The sequence below is a fragment of the Panthera onca genome, chromosome A1 (genome assembly GCF_046562875.1).
Source record: "Panthera onca isolate mPanOnc1 chromosome A1, mPanOnc1 haplotype 2, whole genome shotgun sequence".
Lineage (NCBI taxonomy): Eukaryota > Metazoa > Chordata > Mammalia > Carnivora > Felidae > Panthera > Panthera onca.
This window is the reverse complement of record NC_138339.1, coordinates 175,796,230-175,813,922: the sequence shown is the minus strand read 5'-3', so window position 1 is coordinate 175,813,922 and position 17,693 is coordinate 175,796,230.

Sequence of the window (17,693 nt, the reverse complement as noted above, 5' to 3'; positions counted from 1 at the left end):
TTGACATGTCATTTTCCTATGTATAATTACATCAGTTGTGGTCTAGATGTGGGCTAGCAAACTTTCCAGGACACAGCTAAATTCTCTGTTTAGAGAGAATCTGTTAAATTCTCTGAGGAGTATGTAACAGGAATAAGGATGACACATATCTGATCTAACTTCTATATGCTTATCTTTTATAATAATACATTGCCAAAAATACCTCATACCATTGGTTATATGTTTAATCTCTATGAGTGGATATGTATGGTACCTGTTGAGGATTCTGTTTTTTAATTGAAGGATTACCCCTTATGGATCAAAGATGAGAATAAAAAGAGTATATTCCTTCTACTTATTCTTCCAACATTTTCTAAAGGTAGCAATTTGCCAGTCCCCAAATATATTGTGTAAAATCAGGTTTTTTTCCATTTCAGAAATGATGAGATCTTAAAGGCAGAAAACTAGTCATCAATATGAGACCACTGACACAATCAGAAACTGGTCAAAAAAGAGACCTGGGCACATTTAGGCAAGAACTTCTCCAGTATCAGAATTACACATTTTTTTTTTCTTTCTAGCCTGATTATAACTTGTCTGAATACAAGAACCATACCTTATATTTGCCTATATTTATTATAGTATGCATTTAGAAAGTAATAAATAGTGGTTAGCAGGTATACCAGAAGTCAGAAGAAAAACTCTATTTTGTTATGCTATCGTTACTTTCTGTATTCATTTCACAGAATACAGTACCCATGAGACATTGTATTCTCACAGTATTTCTTTTTTATCCATAATCTCCAAAGTTCACTTGGAAAGAAAGAAAAAAAAAACATTACTCTCATTATTATTATAAATAAAACCAAAGATTCTTCAAATGACATTTTATTTTTGTTGGCATATATTTTCCCAGTCTTGTATTTATTTGTCATATATTTTCCTAGTGTATCTACCTTTACATACCAAAGCTATTCAAAAAGAGCTAGCTTTACATGAGGGGTTCAACTCTGTGGGGAAAGGTAGGAGGCATTAGACCCCAATTGAAACTTATTTTATAATTCCCTTATAGACTATAGTAAGGTTTTGGGGGGATTTCCATATCTTTTAATGATTTATGTTTGAGAGAGAGAGAGAAATACAAAGTGTGAGGGGGGGAGGGGCAGAGAGAGAGGGAGACACAGAATCCGAGGCAGGCTCCAGGCTCTGAGCTGTCAGCACAGAGCCCAACATGGGTCTCAAACTCACGAGCCATGAGACGCTTAACCAACTGAACCACCCAGGCGCCTGTGGGGTTTTTCCATATTTAATACATTTTTTAATATTTATTAAATCTTATGTTAGTTAACACAGTGTTATATTAGTTTCAGGGGTACGATATAGTGATTCAAAAGTTCCATACATCACCCTGTGCTCATAACAAGTGCACTCCTTAATCCCTATCGCCTATTTTACCCCTCCCCTCTGGTAACCATCAGATTGTTCTCTATAGTTAAAAATCTGTTTCTTGCTTTGACCCTCCCTCTCTCTCACTTTTTTCCTTTGCTTGTTTGCTTTGTTTCTTAAATCCCATATATGAGTGAAATCATACAGTATTTGTCTTTGTCTGACTTATTTAGCTTAGCACTAGACTATAATAAGGTTTAAAACAAAGTAAAAGCTGTTACAGAATTTGCATAGTTATATGGGACTTCTTTTACCTTTAAAGTACAGAGTATTCATCAGGCTATAATGCATCTGACTAGGTTAATTTTTTTTTAAGTTTTGGGTTTGGCCTTGCTTTGATATTTATTTTTAACATCAAGAGTATTCATAGAAAGGAACCACTGCAGAAATGGATCCAAGTTTCTGTATTAGTTACCTTCTGTGACAACCATCTCAAAATCTGAAGTTAAATCTTCTGAAATTTTTAATTTCAAAATTATACCAACATCTGACTATGAGATATCATATATCTCTTATTAACCAATTACATATGTTTGATATTAGTTCATTCTCTGTGGAAAAAATAGGATACCTTCTGTAGTCTTCAGAGGCTCCACAAGGTTACTAGGAAAAACAAGAACATACATTTTTTTTAAAAAATACAACATATGTCATATGTTATGATTTCAGAAAGGCTTTCACACTCCCTTAATATGAATTACATGGTGGGAATCGCTAACTTAAATAGATATTACAAGGCAAAACAAAACAAAACCAAAAAAAGTGTTTTCCATTCTACCTCATGACCTTTCTTCACTCCTATGACCAATGACAATGGCTTTTTCTTGATGATGCCATTTAGCTTACTTTGATCCTTACAATGCACAAGAAATACTTTCATCACTGACATTGATTTGTTATGCATTTGACTTTTTGATGAAATGGAGGGATAAATCCCTCCTTGTTCTATTAGTATGATGGCATGGCATTACAAATTACATGTTTGTTTTCTAGTAAAATATAAATGACACTAGAGAAAGCAATTTATTCTAAAACCATAGTATAAACTCCTATATTTTCAAAGAACTGATGTAATCAAGTTGATAAACCATGAACCAGGCTTATTTAAATGAGTTGTCTTTTGGCATATGGAAAGAATTATTTTCTGTTATGAAAATCAAACAAGCTGTTAGTGAATCACAGAAGACAAATACAGAAAATTGCCTTGTGAAATCACATTTCAGGAGGATCTATCGCCCATAGCAATGATAAAAGAACAAATGGAATATCAGAATGAAATGTGTCTGTGTTAGCAATAGAGAAGACAAAATCTTCTTTCCTAATATTGTTCTAAACATATTAAATATTAATCATGCCAATAACATAAGTGTTTGAATAACTGAGATACCTATAGTACTGCCAAAATCCCACAAAATTAAAACTGTGTTTCCAGGAGTAATGGTGGATTAGATATTCTGGCTGCTCCTGTTTTTGCAAACAAGAAAAAATGCTAGGTAAAATGATTTTCTAATATCTTAAAACACATTAATGAACTGATAAAAGCATTGATACAAAGAGGTTAAAAAGAAAGAAGTTTTATTTCAAAGAAGTAAGCAGAGCACTAAAACGTACTTGCATATTGCAAGAGGTTTTGCTGAGAAATTCATCTTTAGTTTTCATAAGTTTTAAAGAAATAGATGCCTGGAGAAAAGCCCAAGAAACATCGAAGATATAGATACTACTAGAAAACTTCCAAAATATTCCTGGAAACTCAAAGTACTACACCTTCAGTGTAAAGGTGAGTTAGAAATAATCTTGGACTGGGGCACCTGGGTGGCTCAGTCAGTTAAGCCTCTGACTTGGGCTTAGGTCATGACCTCACAGCTACTGAGTTCGAGCCCTTAGGCTCTGTGCTGACAGTTCAGCTAGGAGCCTGAAGCCTGGAGCCTGCTTCTGATTCTGAGTCTTTCTCTCTCTGCCCCTCCCCTGCTCATGCTCTGTCTCTCTCTCAAAAATAAGTGAATATTAAAAAAAAATTTGTAAAAAAAAAAAAAGGAAATAATCTTAAACCCCACATGAAAAATTTTAAGAAAATTCAGCAAGTGAAAAACTTAACACTGAGTTTGAAGTGATCTCCCCCAAAAATGTGCAACCACAGGTGGGTGTTTCCTCAGTTTGCAACCAGTGTAGTTCAAATAGCTGTAAGGTATGAGTTTGATTAAAAGTGGTCATAGAAACAAAACAAACGAACATAGAGGGGGAATAAGGAGAGAGGCAAACCATGAAAAAGACTCTTAACTGTAGAGAGCAAACTGAGGGTTGCTGGAGGGGAGTTGGGAGAAGGGGATGGGTTAAATAGGTGATGAGTGATAAGGGGGGCACTTGTGATGAGCACTGGGTGTTGTATATAAGTGATGAATCACTAAATTCTACACCTGAAATTAATACTACACTGTACGTTAACTAACCAGAATTTAAATAAGAACTTGAAACAAATAAACAAACACACAAAAGGTCATGAATTGGAAGTGCCTCAGACTCCTAGAAGGGGAACAACTTTACTGAAGAAAATCATTACTGGAGGAAAAACTTTCATGTAAGATCTCAATATTTAACACATAAAATGTTCAAGAAATAGGAGCACTCCATCAAAAATAACAAGCACACAAGGAAACAAGACACCATGAGGAATAAGACCAGCAGACTTTCAAACCACTTGACCTGTTGGAATTATCACATATAAAATACCATATAATTGTGTTTTCCACAATCCAAAGAAATGATATAATTTTAGAAGTGTAAAACAATAACATAATAGAATGACAATGGAACAAAACCAAGAATTTTTAAAATTAGCAAATATATTTGAAATACAAACAAGTGGAAGTTCTAGAAATAAAATGCATATTAAAGAAGACATTTTTAAAAATCAATGAATGAATTTGATAACAGATTAGAATAGTTGAAGACAGAAGTAGTAAATTCCAAAACATATCTGAAAAGAGTAGTCCAGAAGTCCAGTGATATAGAATACTAGAAATTGAGTTTGAAATACATGGACCAAGGACAAAGTTTAACTTAGTTCCCATTGGAATTGCAGAAGAGAAGAGAATAGAGCAGAAAAAATTTTAAGAGTAATGATGAGAAATTTTTAGAAAAGTTGAAAATCACCAGGAAGGAAGGCTCAGGAAGGCCAGTCCACTGCAACTGGGGTAAATGAAAATAAAGCCCATATCCAATGACACCACAGTAAAAGTGGCAAACACAGAGACAAAGAGAAAATTTTAAAACAACCAAACAGAAAACACAGATTGCTTCAAAGGGAGAATAATTAGACTGACACTAATTTACCAACAGCAATATAGAAAGAATACAGTGAAATAATATCAACGTGCTGAAAGAAAATAATCATTAACATCAAATAGATACATGGGAAAAAAAGTCTAAAGGCTGCACATCAGGTAAAGGGAAGTGATCCAACATTAAATATTTGAGCCACAAACAGAAATAAAAACAGAAAATAGCAACCATGTGAGGAAAGCAAAACAAAGACTGACTGTATACAACATAATAATTACATCTTGAGAAAGGTTAAAGACAGAATAAACTGTAAGACAAAAAATAGCATATAAAGGCAGAGAGTTCATGAAATAGAAAAATTTTTTTCAACTCTTGTATCATTTGTGAGGCTAATGATATTGATTAGCTTTAGAATTTGACAAATTAAAAAATCAGTAACAGCAACAGTAAAACAATGTCAATTCTCTTCCAATTCCATAGGGGCTTATATCAGTCAAGATTCCAGCATATTAGAATAATTTGAATCAGGAGACCAATAAGACTATTATAAGGGAACAAGTAGAATGTAGGGAAACCTAAAGGGAGAATTCAGTATTTTGGGCTGTTACCACCTCTAGACCCAAAGGGATGAGGGGAGACAGCAACTACAAGAATCTTCAAGAAAAGCCTATAAAGATAGATAGCTTTCCAGAGAGGAATTGTAAATGTAGACAAGGCAACAAAGCCAACCCAAAATGACCATACAAAGTAATAAATACCCCAAATCCCTCTCCTTTCTGCCATCACTGACCTGCTTGGGTTCATTGTTAGCTAAACCTTGCCAAGTAACAGATGGCAAAGGAACACATTGATGTAATCCAGACATGTCAGTCTCCTGTGGCCAGAGACTATGATGGAGTAAAGCAAGACAATGGATGTGGAAAGCAAAGAGATTTCTAGGTTTCATGTATGAATAAGCTTCACTGCAGCATTTTTGTGGTAGCAGACTCTTGGAAGCACACAGAGTTCAAATATAGTGGGCACACATCATGAAATCCTAGGCAGTACTTAGAAGGCAGGCCACATGGACAGAGAGCAAAAAGGCAAGTCCTAAATCAATCATGCTGAATTTAAAAATAAAAATTGTAAGGAAGAAAGAGACATCCAGTTCAATAACATCTCCCTAAATTAAAAACACATGCATACGGAATTACAATCCACACTTAGAAAGATCATATGAAAACAAAACGTTCATAGGGATTTGGTATAACATGAGGGAAAATAAAGAAAAACAAACAAATATATAAATATGCATATAATACAAAAGAGGGCCTTACACACAAGCACTGGAAATTATGATAATGTACCATGAATTGAACATTATAGTTAATTCACTGAAAAATGATACTTGAAAATCTAAAAGAGAGAAAAGAAAAGAGAAAAAAGAAACACTGTGGGTTTTTTTGGAAGTAAATATATCTATAATTACAACAAACATAAGGATATATATTATTATTATTAACTATAAAACAGTAATACTAAATAATGATAAAGTTTTAAAAGCTTTGATTCTCTAAGAAAACCTAATAATTCTAACATAGAATAGACTGAATAACATGGCTTCTGAATACACACAGTAAAAATTGATAGAACAAGAGAAATTGACAAATCCAGAATCATACTGGTAGATTTTGACACATCTAATTTACTGATTAAGCAGTTAAAATTAAATCAACAGTAGTATCGAAGTTGCAAACAGATGTTTATAGGTGATCTAACACATGCATATATAATGCACCCCAAACTTACATATATAATACACCCCAAACACATTTTATTTTCAAGCTTACATAGAGGATTTCCCATTCAGGTGATGATGGGCTCTCTTGTAGTAGACAAACACAGACAAAATATAAAAATCTATCAGTTTGAAGACATTTGAGACACACTAATCTAGCAAAGATTGAATTAACAAAGATCTGGGAGAAAGTGGAAAAAGAGCCCACTTCAGCCTCATTCATTCCCAGTTTTTACACCAAGATGTTTGCTGATTTGTTAAGCACTCTTTTCATCAGTCTTAATGGGCTATAGAGCAAACAACTAGTGTATTGAGCCTTCCATGGAGGAAAAAGTCATAGTAAAGACCCTATGCTTTTAGCTAAAATTCCTAAAAGATTACTTCCTAGGAGTGGAATTGAACCAAAAACAGACCAGATCTCATAAGACTAAAGCCCAGTCTATAATCAGTTTTTTTCTAGAGGACAATATAACATCCAGGGAATCATATTATCCCTACAATTTTTCATATAACCTGTTTAGCATCATTAAAAAATTACTCAAAATATCAGGATGCAAGACCAAATGATCAGCACCAAGAAGAAAAGCAGAGTAGAAAAACTATTGCAGGTCACCTGTATGCTGGCATTATAAGAAATGAACCAGGGACACCTGGGTGGCTCAGATGGTAGAGCATGAGACTCTTGATCTTAGGGTTGTGAGTTCAAGTCCCAGGTTGGGTGTAAAGCTTAGTTTAAAAAATTACATATATATATATATATATATATATATATATATATATATATGTGTGTGTGTGTGTGCATTATATATTAATTATATATAATTATATATATATATCAGAATAAACTAATATATTTATGTCTTCTCTTAAATAAAATACAAATTTGGAAAATGTTTTTTGATGACTGGAAACTATAAAAAAGAGAACCAAATGTGTATTCTTGAATGGATATACACAAATTTGAAATAAAGTTGAATGGATGTAGTTTAATAGCAGATTAGAAACAGTTGATGAGAAAACTAATGAAATGGAAGATCAGGCTGAAGACATCAAACAGACTGAATCATAAAGAGAAGACAGGATGAAAATATTTTTTTAAAAAGAGGAGTTATAGAAGAAATAGTCAAAATTTTTACCATGATGTAATTAGTACCCAGAAGAAGAGAGAGGTAATGAAACAGAAATGATAACTAAAAAAATAATAATAAAATTTACCAAGGGACATATCCAAGAAGTTCTACAAACCACCATAAAGAAATGTACATGATAGTAAAACTGTTGAAAATAAAAATATTAAAAACAGTCAAGAAATAATAAATATTATCTTCAAAAGGCTAATAAGACTGAAAACTGACTTCTCAACAACAAAGAATGGAAGTCAGATGTCAATGTAATATTTTCAACTTCCTAGTAGAAAATAAATACCTACCTACTTAAAATATTTACCAATATTAAGGGACAATAAAGACACTTTGAGAGAAAACAAAAACTGAGAAAATAAATCATCAATAAACCCAAACTAAAGAAATCATTACTAAAGTTTCCTTAGGCAAAAGGAAAATAATCCATGCAAAGTATAGCGATGCAACAATTCAGAGTTTAAAAAAAGGCAAATATGTGAGTAAATCTAAATAAAGATGAGCAAAAATATTACCTTTTGGAAATACATTTATAATCTTAAGATATAACAAATCATACTTTATTTTTTTTTTAATTTTTTTTTTTTAAACGTTTATTTATTTTTGAGACAGAGAGAGACAGAGCATGAACGGGGGAGGGGCAGAGAGAGAGGGAGACACAGAATCAGAAGCAGGCTCCAGGCTCTGAGCCATCAACCCAGAGCCCGACGCGGGGCTCGAACTCACGGACCGCGAGATCGTGACCTGAGCCGAAGTCGGATGCTTAACCGACTGAGCCACCCAGGCGCCCCTAACAAATCATACTTTAAAGCAAGGAGCATTTCTAGAATAAAGAGAGAATTTTACAATATAAAGATACATGTTATCATATATATATATATATATATATATATATATATATATATATATAAATTTCATCAAGGTGTAGATTTTAGAATAGCATCAAAAATATGTTGTGTAAAAATAAAATATGTGTGTAGTATTTGTAGAGAAACTTATAAAGCATTACTAAAAGTCTTTAGAGAATTAAATAACCTGGAAAATGTACTATATTTGTGGATTGGATGACAATACTATAAAGATGGCACTTTTTCCACAAGTTAATCTATAGAGTCAAAGATATTTCCAATTAACAGATTTGAAATCAAAATCACAGGTTTGGAGGCAATGGAAGGGATGTCATAAGTTAACTTTATAATATATGCTAAGAGCAAATAGCTATAAATAGCCAAGACATTCTGAAGAAGTAAAGCAAGGTGACAAGATTCGATTCACAAGATAAAATTCATTATACCTTTAAATGATGGCACTTGTGTATTGGTGTAAAGATGAATACACTGACCATAGAGTAGAGATTCCAGAAATGAGCCTACGTATTTATGACTGAGCAAGTATCACAGATGCCTGGGGGAAGAAAACAGATAATTTGACAAATGATACCTAGACATTTGGGTATCATGTGGGGAATAAATGTAAAATTGGACATCTACCTGAAAACATCCACACATACTATTTTCAGGTAAATTAAAGCAAATGTAAAAGGCAAAATTTTGAAAGACAGTAAAGTTAATTCATCATCTGAAAGGGAAGGGAAGGGAAAGCTTTCTTAAACAAGATACAATAAATGAAAGCAAAGGGAAGTATTGATAATTCTGACAACTTAAGAACTTGTCTTCATTAAGATATCATATAATGAAAAGATGAGCCACCAACTGGGAGAAGCTATTTGTAACACATTCGTACTTAGATATGTAAAGAACATCTACACATCAATAAGAATATAAAACAAATAATATATATTAAGGCAGTAATAAAGTAGCACTTAACACTCACCACCTCAAGCACCAGAAAGGATGAACAATAAAAACCATTATTCAGTGTTAGTGGGAGAACACACTGTTGAACAACAAAAAGCAAACTGCAAACAAACACATACACTATAATTTCACTCCTATAAACTTCAAAAATCTAGAACGCTGAGTCATATATTACTTAGGGAAATAAACAAATGTAGGAAAAAACCAAGGTCTAACTAAGGTAATGACTAAAGCAGGAGTCAGGTACTAATTGCCTTCAACGGAGGTAACTTCCTCTAGGGAATTGAAAGATAATGGTAATCTTCTTTTTCTTAAACTTGGTCCACTGTATCATTGTTCTTAATATCTGACATGTTTTATAAATTATCTATTATAACTATTCAAATAGCTAATAAGCACAATTTTCAAGAAGAGTTTTGATATCCTTCTAGACGGACTCAAAGTAGCTTCTAACAATTTGCCAGTAATTTCCCAGAAATGGTGTATTGGCTCCACAGCCTGGACAGAATATTTCATAATATTTGGAACCGAGCAATTTCTGGCAGCACCAGCCCTTTTGTAACCTTATTTAGCATATTATTGGCAGAAGGCAAAAATTGTTAATCAAGAGAAAGTCCTTCTGATGGATCTTGGCATGTCCAATAATTTGGCAAGGAATGATCATGAATTTTTAAAGAAATGTATCCACAAAGAAGAACAACCCTTTCTGCATGAAGTAAATTCTAACAGGGCACCCTAGAACCCAAATCTATGGGATATTACAGTACTGCCTTATGGAGATAGATATGTGAATTGAATTTTATAAACTATAGAAGCCTTCCTTTTAGCTAGCTACTCAACAGTGGACATAATTTTTCAATTTTGTGCTATAGTAAAACTCAGATGAAAAAGAGAAGCAATCCAATCCTTTCTGGGTTACACTTTTTGCACCAGAATTTGGCTAAACATGTCCTGTGGAGTACAGGCAGAGTGGGTTCCTGACAAAGTGACATGACTTGAGAATACTCCCATCCTCCAAGAAATATTTTTATAGCCTGCTGCTACCCAAATTTCTCATCCCATATTTTAATATCTCTAGTAGAGGTGTCAATCATCCCTTTGAGTGAATGAGTTTATGACGTCCTCTCCTGAGAAAAGTAAATCACAGGGTAAGTCACATGAAGAGAAGAGGAAGGACTGTTTCATCCAAAATCATCTGAATTTATGGCTGAGGACAACAGGGAAGTATAGTAAGTGTGAAGGAGTTGCTACAGAAGGAAGAAACGGGTGAGGAAATTTGAAGGCAAGATTCGAAGGCAAATGTCACCTACCTTGCTATTTATCACATTCAAACATTCGTTAGATTCTTCTAAACTCTAACTTCCCTAAGGGAAGCAGTTACAAAAGGGTGCTGTAGTGCAAAGGGCAAAAATAACTACTTTCACCTTCGGCAGAAATCCACGAAGTGACTGCCAGCAGCCATCATTTTGGTTGACAGCTAAAGGAAACGAGCTGCATTTTCTTAAATACTGTTTAATTGACCTATGAAAGAATGTGGGGTTTTTTTCACATTTATTTATTCGACAGAGAGAAAGTGTGTGGGAGGATGCACAGGGGAGAGGCAGAGAGAGGAGAGAGAGAATCCCAAGCAGGCTCCACACTGTCAGTGCCGAGCCTGATGCAGGGCTCCATGCGGGGCTTGATCTCACAAACTCCTGAGATCATGACCTGAGCTGAAATCCAGAGTCGGATGTTTAACCGACTGAGCCACCCAGGTGCCCCTTCCCTTAGGCCAATGTATTTCCATAAAAATCTCATTCTGTGTTATCAATTTGCCCATTTACAAACTACCTTGAAAACAAGAAAGAAAATCAGTCAATCTGATTATTATAATTGCTTACCTTTAACATGCATTTCTTTCTTGATGTACGTGATTGCTGTACATGAAAGAGGCACACAAAAGACGAAACAAACTACTGTGAAAGTGACTTCAACTCTGACGGGAACAGGCAATCACATGCTACCGTCTCCATCTAACACAGTGGTCACACACAGCTAGTGAGTGCATCACTCATCCCGCTAGTATGAGGAATTAAATTTTAAATTTAAATTTAATTTACATTTAAATTTGAAACTTATACTGAAGTTAATTATTGGAAAACATTTAAATATGTTTGGAATAACTTAAATATGTGGGGTCAGCTTTTTCAACTTTAAATTTTATAAAATTTATAGTATTTCCAATGAAAATTTAGCATCCAAATTGAGATGTAGTTTAAGTACACACCAGACTCTGAAGCTTTGGTACAAAAAAAAAGCAAAGCCTCAATAGGTCATTAGTAATTTTAAAATCAATATAGGTTGAAATGACAATGTTTTTGCTATTTTGGATCAAGTAAAATATACTATTAAAATTAATTCCACTGATTACTTTTTACATTTTGTAATGTGGCTCTGGGAAAAATTTACATTTGTGGCTTGCTATGTAGGCACTGTTTTGGAGGGAAAATGTGGTAACATGGAATATGTAGAAAATTGGGAGCTGAGTTGCATTCAAACTGGGTCTCCTTCAGATTACGCCTGTGTAACCGGGAACAATTCACCAACGTCCCTGAACTTTAATTTGTGTGTGTGTGAATTAGGTAATACTTCTGAATGAACAAGACTGTTGTAAGGCTTCAGTAAAATACCTTAGGAGAAGGCCTTGAGAAAACTCTGAAGCACTGGTCAGATGCCAGTTATTTTCAGATATTTTATCTTAATCAAGTGTACACTTGAATTGTAAGCTAGATGAAGGTTAATAAATAATTATGCTTCTATTTAATCACTGAGAATAGTAAAATTGGCTCTAAGCTATAAAACTGTATTCCAGGAAGTTTCCAGAATGCCAAGAGGCTTATAGCAGAGATCCAAAGTGCTGATTTCTAAGGTAGGAAAAGTCTGGTGCTTGAATATTTGGCCGCCTTGGTGATTGCCTTTAATAATATGAAGCTACCGCCTGAAACCCATTTCAGCACATTTGTTTCGCTGGTAAGCCTTAAACAGTGGTAGAGTAGGATACAGGTTTTCCCCACTATCCGAAGCAATTACCATTAATTTGTATGGAAAAAATTTTGAGCATTCCCAGACCCAAAAAACACATCCCTTACGCTTTTCTGATACCTTACGCACATATTGCTAACGGATGCAACAAAATAAATCAAGATAAAGCACAGATGCTCACCCAGTTCAAAGCATTGGTGTCTTGAGGCTGAGATGCTGAGTGTAGCTCCCAGGAAAGGAACCTGCGGGTACGTCCTGCCCCCGCAACGGCTCACCGCAAAGCAAATGCTGAATGCCGTTCGCTGTTGGCCTTTTCTCATAAAAACAAAAACCCTCTCTGGATTTCTTGCAGTTTGCGAAAACAGATACTAAGGTAGGTCTTCTATAAAAGCAAAGTAGCGCAACATGAACTTTTGAAAAGCGGGAGATACCTGTAGAAGGCAATTGAGGGCTTGCATTAAGTGCCAGAGTCAATCAAGTCCCGTTTTCTTCTCAGACCACGGAGAGGAGAACTGTGTGTGCAACAAATATAATTAAACAGCGTTTCACTCATCTTATTTGACAGATTAATCTCCACTGGAAGAGTGGGCTGATGAAATGTATACATTGGAAAATTTTGAGAAAAATTTACAAAGCTGTTCTAAATATTAAGACATAATTGACTCTAAATAGCTTCTGAGCAGCACCCGTTTTATAGAAAGCCACACTTTCTTTTTTTAATTTGAGGGAAAGAGCGCACACACGTGCAAGCTGGGGAGAGGGGAAAAGAGAATCTTAAGCAGGTTCCATGCTCAGCATGATGCAGGTCTGAATCCCATGACCCTGGGATCATGACACAAGCCGAAATCAAGAGTTGGCCACCCAACTGATTGAGCCACCCAGATGCCCCTAGAAAGCCTCACTTTCAAAGTGATATGAAAATAGCTACCTCCATTGCATATTGTAATCATTTATGAGTCATATTGTCCCAGTTAATCAATGATATGGCAATAAATTAATTTAAATGGCCCCTTTTTGCATTGCAAAATCTCGGTCAACAACAACAACAACAACAACAACAACAAAATCCTAGTTGAAAAACTGTATTCAAAGTAGTTTCATCACTAAAGGCATTCTACTGCAAATCCTTGATTCTTGTCAGAAGTCTATGGTGTAGACTGAAATTACTTACTAAAGAAATGGAACTCGTCCTCCTTGGTTTATGCTGAACCTTATTATGCATGCTCATTCTTTCCAGGAATTGTTAACTGCCAAAAATGTTCATGGCCAAAATTCTTCTAGAGCCATGACCTTGTCTATTTTGTCACAGTTTTTAATAATTTTGAGGTACAAGTAGATTTGAATTATAGGATTTCAGCAAATAACTCCCTTGTTCTTTTGGTAGTATTAGAAACATAATTCTCAACCACTCCCGCCTAGTTTTCTAGAACACCACAAACCCCTCGGACAGCAAGAGGCTAACCCACTGTAATTCTCTTCTCTGCCCTTTTTGCTAATCACCCTTGGATGAATTGTAAAAGCATGTGCGTTTGTGCCTTACCTAGTCTTCCTGTGAGATTATTAATTTCTCACAATCTCTCAATCTCACCATTGATTTCTATGGTAAGCATATGTAGAGACTATGACTTTTTAATGCTAACATTGTCTTGGAAACTATTAACAATGTAAGACAAAGGGATAAATTGCACAAAATTAATATAATTAAGTGAACTTTTACAAATTATCATTTAGGAAGAAAAATATAAAACTTATGGAGAGTGAGCTTTAAGCATTTTACATTTGTTTTCAATTTTAACAATAATGCTAATAGTGAGCATGTAGTGGACATCCATCCCAAGACCAAAGATGAGTTATCTTTGATTCTCCCAACATGCCTATAGTATAGGAACTATCATTATGTCAAATTTACAAGCTCTCTGAGACCTAAAAGGATTTAAAAAGCATATGATTGCTCTGTGGAAAGATCCATTCATTAGCCATTCAGGTACCCAGGATGATAGAGTTTCTATCTTTATTTGTGCTTCTTTAGTGCTAGACTTCAGGAAGGGACTATAGTGATCCTGCACTGGTGTTTGACCTTCCGCCTTGAAATGATACCCAATTCTACTGACATTTCATTGGCTAAAGCAAGTTACATGACCACATACAACTTCAAAAGGAAAGACAAAATGAAATTCTACCTTGTGTCAGAATGAGAAATGGAACCATTGTGCCTCTAATGACCTCCATACATATCAAAGATATGCTGCTTAAGTGATTTTGTTCTCACGAAGGAGTTATAGAACACAATTTAATACTATATTTATGTTGAACTCTGATCACACATCCTAATTCTTACAATTTATTTATTGCCATATTCTATAGTTCCAATGTACGGATAAACTACACTAAGAAAATTCAGTCTATAGCTTCAAGTCCAATAATAAACACTTATCTTGAAAATCCCTTTTTATTTCTCTCCTTGAAGAGTTGAACCAGGGACTTGGAGATGCTTACAATAATCTATATTACCTCACTTTTCTCACTATCATTTCCAAAAATATTATCCTCCATCATAAATGTCCTTTAGGTTAGTGTCCTCAGGCTTCACCTACATCATTAATATAATTATAAAAATGGAGAATTTCTGTCCATCTCCTTAGTTTCTTTACTCCCTGTTTCCATCACGAGCAATAAATAGGTAACTAGCTTCTTTTCTTTTCTTTTTGTTCTCTTTTCTTTGAATTCTATGTAACCTTTCTTGGCATTGTTGTATAAGGAGTATAGAGATTTCTCTGAGTAATATTTAGGGGCGGTCCTGACATGACTCTGAAACATTAATTCACATTATTAGCTTTTTAAAAATTTTTTTACATTTATTTATTTTTGAGACAGAGAGAGACAGAGCACAAGTAGGGGAGGGGCAGAGAGAAAGGGAGACAAAGAATCTGAAACAGGCTCCAGGCACTGAGCTGTCAGCACAGAGCTGGATGTGGGGCTCAAACCCATGAACCAGAGATCGTGACCTGAGCCAAAGTCAGATGCTCAACAGACTGAGCCACTCAGATGCCCCCACATTATTAGCTTTAAACATTTCCATTTTCCAGTGAATTTTTATATGCTTGTTTAACATTTTCCCACTCTGTGACATTCAAAATATTCCACAGCCTCCAGTGTTTGGTTGACATTGTAGAATCCTTCTCTGAACCTTCTCCCCAGATCAAACCACAAAATATCTTAAGTTTCCTCAGTGATATTTTGTTTCTTTTATTGAAACCTGAGAGAATATGAACGTAACATTTAGGCAATGACTAGAATGGTTATAAAATAAATAATTCAGAAAATAAATATTAAAATCGTTTAAGGTTAAACTCTGTTCTTTTGTGTGATAAAACCCTGAAAACAGCCTGAATTATTTTGGATGGTGTCTCACTGCAATAAAAAAAAAAAAAGAAAGAAAGAAAAGAAAAAAAGAAAAACACAAAACCTTCAGAAGGTAAAAGGAAGAGAAATGTGAACTAAAAACAACCAAAGGAAACTATTTTAAATGTCATTACTTCCTTGGAGCACCTGGGTGGTTCAGTCAGTGGAGTGTCCGACTCTTGATTTTGACTCAAGTCATGATCCCAGTGTGGGGGGTTCAAGCCCCACGTTGGGCTCCGTGTTGAGTGTGAAGGCTGCTTGATATTCTCTCTCTCCATCTACCCCTCCTTCACTTGCATGCACATACTCTCTCTTTCAAAAACAATTAATTAATGAATTACAAGTTTTTCCAACCAGTTTTCTTAGCATTTATTCTTGCTTCAGGAACATTATTTTATTGTTTTGATTAAAAACTATGAGTCAACAATTTTTACTGTTTGCCTATTGTAGGCTACATATAGATCTTTCTTACCCAGAAATTGTTTAAAAGTGATGTGACCTTTACCAGATTTTAAGGATAAATCTCTTTATTTAATTCCATCTTAAAATGCAGTAAATCATCTCATCACTAGACAAAAAACATGATAAAAAGCCACTTGTGAAAAAATTATGTTGTTGGTATATCTTAACTGGAACGCTGTTCCAGAATATAATAATAATGAAATTTACTTTCATTACTGATTTTTGTCATCAGAAGTGATGTCAATATAATTAGTATAGTTAGTACTATTTATTTTATTTTAGTACCTTATTAGTACTTTATTAGTATGGTTAACTGCTCCTGGTAAAAATCGATTTGGCCTAATGCTAAATTTCAAGATAAAATATAAGGCCGAACATATGAAGGTATTGAATTTTTAAAATATTTTTAATACTGGGCGCCTGGGTGGCACAGTCGGTTAAGCGTCCGACTTCAGCCAGGTCACGATCTCGCGGTCCGTGAGTTCGAGCCCCACGTCGGGCTCTGGGCTGATGGCTCGGAGCCTGGAGCCTGTTTCCGATTCTGTGTCTCCCTCTCTCTCTGCCCCTCCCCCGTTCATGCTCTGTCTCTCTGTCCCAAAAATAAATAAAAAAAAACGATGAAAAAAAAAAATAAAATAAAATATTTTTAATACTTGGATTGTATTCTAAAATTTATCTTGGTGTACATTAACATATTAATTGAGAGTAATGGGGTGGTCTACATTAAACCAAGTCTCCTAAGGTATAATAATTTCTGTACTTCTCTTCACATTTATCTATTCTCTTTCCCCCTTACCTGAAAAGTCTGGAAACGATAATGGCCCTCTAGAGATTCTTTTGTGAGACTGGGAGAGCTTCCCTGACATTTTATTAAGGCACATGAGTAAAAATTACTAAAGAGGCAAGCTCTACACAAAGGTGACAAATCATTTGGGGACTGGGATCTGTAGCAGTATCTTAAAAAATAAAAATTGAATACACCCAACAAAACATCTCCATCAAAGCATTTATTTTAATATGCCCCATTCTCTTCAATTGGGCAAAATATTTTTCAAAAGAGTAAGCACTGCTATCATTTAACAGCAACCATTCATTACCACGTGGCAGGCGGTGTACTGGGAGCTAAATTTACATTATCTCGTTTAGACCCTATGTCAAACCTGAAATGAAAGGTAGGTATTTTCACCAAAATTTAACATATGACCAAACTAGGCTCAGAAAAATAAAGAACTTGCCCAACCTAAAACTTGCCAGGACCCCAGATCATTATAATATTCCATTTACTATGAGCAGATTAACCAAGCATAATTTTTCTCATATGGTTTTACATAACCTTTGAAACCTAACCAATTTAATTTTTTTCCCACTAAA